Raw genomic sequence first — 4285 nt, 5'->3', positions numbered from 1 at the left:
CCTGACCTAGGCAATTTTCAGTCTTTACAGTTACTTGCTATGTATCAGAGACCTGGACAATGACTTAAGGATGATTGAAGAAGAGTCAATACCTCTGAGTTGTGGTGCTGGAGAAGAGTATTATACTATGGACTACTAAGAGAACAAACAGGTCTGTCCTGTTGAGATGATGAAATCAGGTTTCTCCTTGGAGGCAAAGGGATTTGAAACTCTGTCTGACATACATTGGGCATGTTGTAAGGAGGGACCAGTCCTTGCAGAAGGACATCATGTGCAAGAGAGGAAGGCCATGGATGAGATGGATTGACTCAGTGGCTGGGGTTCAGGTGTGTCTGAGACAATGACATTGGCCCAACATACAGTAGAGTTCAGAGTTTATGTACACAGGGTTCCTGTGAGTCAGAGTCAACTCAACAAGGTACTCAGTATTCTTCTCCAATAACATGATTCAAGTACATCATTCTCCTGTGATCCTTATCCTTTGTCCAACTTTCAGATGCATAGGAAGCAATTAACACTCGTCTTGGAAACCTTAGTCTTTAAGTAATTGCTCTTTCACACTTTGCAGAAGTTCTTGACAGCAGAAACTCCCAATGCAACACATCTTTTAATTTCTTGTTTTTTGTCATCATGGGTGTTGATTATAATCCAGGTAGAAAGAAGTAATTGACAACTTCAATGTTTCCTCTCCATCTTCTTGATACTGCTTCTTGGTCCAGTATTGAGTTTCCATTTCCTTAATGTTGAGATGTAATTCATGTTGAAGGCATTAGTCTTTGATCTTTAATGGTAAGTGCATCAAGTCCTCTTTACTTTCTGCAAGTAAGATTGTGTCATCTCCGGAATGCACATTGCTGATGCAATTCTGATACCACATTCTTCTTCATATAATCTAGTTTCTGTAATGATATGATCACCCTATGGATTGTATTATTGTTGTAGTTAAGTCCCACTGAGTTAGAACCTAAACCTACAGTTGGTTTTCAGAGGCAGTAATTGTACGGGAGATTACCCATCTTTCTCCATGGAGCTGTTAGTGGATTTAAGAAAATACTTTGCATTGGCAGTGCAATTCCTTACCACTAAGCCGTAAGAGCTCCCTCAGACTGAAGTGGTGTGGGGGAAAGATCTAACCCATGCATTTCCTGACGTTAAACCATGTGGTGTTCCCTTGTGCTCTTCAGACAACTGCTTCTCGGTCTATGATAGTTTCACTTGCACCCAGTAAGTGTTCTGAGATTCCCATTCTTTTCAATATTAGTCCGAATTTATTATAGTACACACAATCAAATACCCTTGATAGTCAGTAAAACACAGATAAGCATCTCTTTTGTCTTCTTATTTTCTGTCAAGTTACATCAGATTTCAGCAATGATACCATTCATGCCATGTTCTCTTCTGAACCTAGCTTGCATTTCTGACAGTTCTCTGTAGATGGACTTTTCTAGCCATTTGTAAAATAATATTCAACAAGATTTTCCTTGCATGTGATAAAAGTGATATTTTCCTATAATTAACACATTCTGTAGGATTACTTTTTTATAAAACAAATTCAAGCCTGAAAAGTAATCTTCAAAACATATTCAAGCCTCAAGTTGCACTATTGAAGGATTTTATTGATTACAATTTGAATGATGGCTGAAGCATTTTTTAAAAAGAGACAAAATAATCAAGTCACTGTATCAAAATGAATTGGTCAACACACAACCATTTCATGAGACATCATAGAATCAGGGGCCAATACTCATGAAGGAAGAAGTTCAAGCTGCACTGAAGACATTGGCAAAAAAAAACCCAGAAATGAAAGCCATATGAGTTGATGCAATATCAATCGACGTGTTTCAATAAATAAATGTAGCTCTGGGCAAGCTTACTAGTCTGTGCTATGAAACATGGAGAAATGCTATGTGGCCATAAGAGATTTGTTTCCGTTCCTCCAGAAGATGCTCCAGCAGAAACTGGGAAAGGCATAGGGCCAACAAAAGAGAGGAACACCCCCGACGAGTTGTCTGACACAGTGATTACAGTCCTATGAGCGCTGTGAACATCACTCAGATGATGCAAGACAGGGCAAGGTTTCCAGCTGCTGTCACAGGGTTGTGAGGAGCAATAATACTCTCTAAGGCACCTGGTAATGACAACAGCATTACCGTCCAGCCCAACTATTCTTTGATTTCTTCATCTAGTTTAGAAACAGTAATATTATCACCCCATAGATGGCACTTTAACTTTTTTAGTTACTTAGCTGAGACTAAGTACCTGAGAAGAAAATGGGGCACACACCCAAGTGAATCAGATAAATCAATTCACCCTTAAGAACACCCTTAAGTGGCATTTTAAATCTCATAGGATGGCATTAAAAAAAATAGTTAGAATCCAGGTCAAATTTGAGTGCGTGCATGTGTGTGTGTGTGTGTGTGTGTGTGTGTGTGTGTCTGCGCGCGCGCGCGTGTGTGTAAAGTTAATTTATTGAATAATGGAAGTATATAATGAAAAATACAATACTTATTCCATATATGTTATTTTTTCAGCAAATAATATTTACCTGTCATATTAGTTACTGAATGTTTGATCAATTTCCAAACTGATATTTAAGAGAAGGAATGTGGCATCAGGATTAGAGGAAGACTCATCATCCTGTGTTATACAGATGACATAACCCTGCTTGCTGAAACTGAGGAGGACCTGAAACACTTGCTGCAGAAGGTCAAGGACTACAGTCTTCAATATGGATTGATGTTCAACATCAAGAAAACAAAGATTCTCACCACTGGGCTGATTGGCAGCACCATGATAAATGAAGAGGAGCCTGAGATTGTTAACAACGTCAGTTTGCTCAGCTCCACAGTCAGCACTCTTGGCACCAGCAGGGAGGAAATCAAAAGATGAACTGCTGCAGGGACCTCTCCAAAGTGCTGAAGAGCAACAATGTTAGTTTAGAGACTGAGATGCACCTGATCTAGGCCATGGTCTTGACAATTACTGTATATTGGAGAGTTGTACAATGACTAACGATAACAGAAGAAGAATTAATGGTGCTGGAAGAGTATTGAACTGCCAAGAAAACAAATAGATCTGTCCTGGAGAGGGTGAAATCAAGATCTCCTTGAAGGCTAGGACTTTTAGGTTCCATCTCACATACTTACATCATGTTCCCAGGAAATACAAGTCCTCAGAAAAGGACATCATACTTGGAAGAGTGCAGGGACAGCCCAGGAGAGGAGGACCATTGATGAGATGGATTGACACAGTGACTGTGGTAATGCGGACAGGTGTATTAGAGACAGTGGGGTTGACTCAGGATAGCATAGGGTTCAGAGCTGTTGTTAATAGGGTCACTATGAATTGTAGTCAACTCAATGACACATAAAAACAAGGACTGAGTTGTACTGTTCACCCAAAAGCTGTGCCTCTGTGATACTCTAAATAGACTAGTGATTCTTCAAGAAAGAGATAAACAATCCCTCCCGTTTACAGGCTTGCGAATCCAACAGACCAGCCGTGAGTCAGTTCTGATTTTGCACGTGAATGTCATTGACCCTCAGTATGTTGTGATTTTATCCAAGCCTACGTTCAGCCAACACTAGCCTTGCTCTTCCTCTGTTCCCTGTTTACATCCTACGTTATGTCCATGATGGTGCACATAATCCTGGGCTAGGCTTGTACTTCTGATGAAGCAATTTTTAAAAATTTATTTTAAATCTGTGCCCAAGCACCCTACACATATCTAATAGTGTATCTTAGTACACAAATCCAATCCAGTAACCTTTAAACAAAGTGAAATGTTCAGTCAAACTGTAACACAAAGAACTCTCATAGCCCAGTACAAGTCAAGGCAGAGCTGGTATTGATTTTATCCTCAGTGGGAGGGAGTTGGTCTTTATGAAGCATGCATCAGGAAGATCTAGCTGAACTTCCTCACCAGTATTGGATTCTTGGAAACTAATAGGTTCTTTGGGGAAATGGTTTGTTCCTTTTGCTCCTGTAGGATATTTGTTCCAATTTTAAAAGTGATGTATAGTTGTAAAGTACTACAGAAGTTCACTCAAGGTACCTTAATGTAAATATTGAACCGTATTAATACTGTAAGTAGAAATCTGTGGGAAAATGACTGTGGGAAGTTGACTTTGTAGGAAAGTCAAGGATAACCTGCCTGACTGGCTCAGGAGCAGAGCCCCTGGCTTACCTTCTCTCAATCAATTGCAGTCAAACACTGTGGACTGTTTACCTGTTATGAACCAAGAACTGTCCCAGCAGCTCGGGAATTTTCAGGTTTGAAGAATTC

Source organism: Elephantulus edwardii, unplaced genomic scaffold (genome assembly GCF_000299155.1).
Source record: "Elephantulus edwardii isolate Elephantulus edwardi_28Jun2011 unplaced genomic scaffold, EleEdw1.0 scaffold00024, whole genome shotgun sequence".
NCBI classification, from domain to species: domain Eukaryota; kingdom Metazoa; phylum Chordata; class Mammalia; order Macroscelidea; family Macroscelididae; genus Elephantulus; species Elephantulus edwardii.
Note: the sequence above shows the minus strand (reverse complement) of the source record.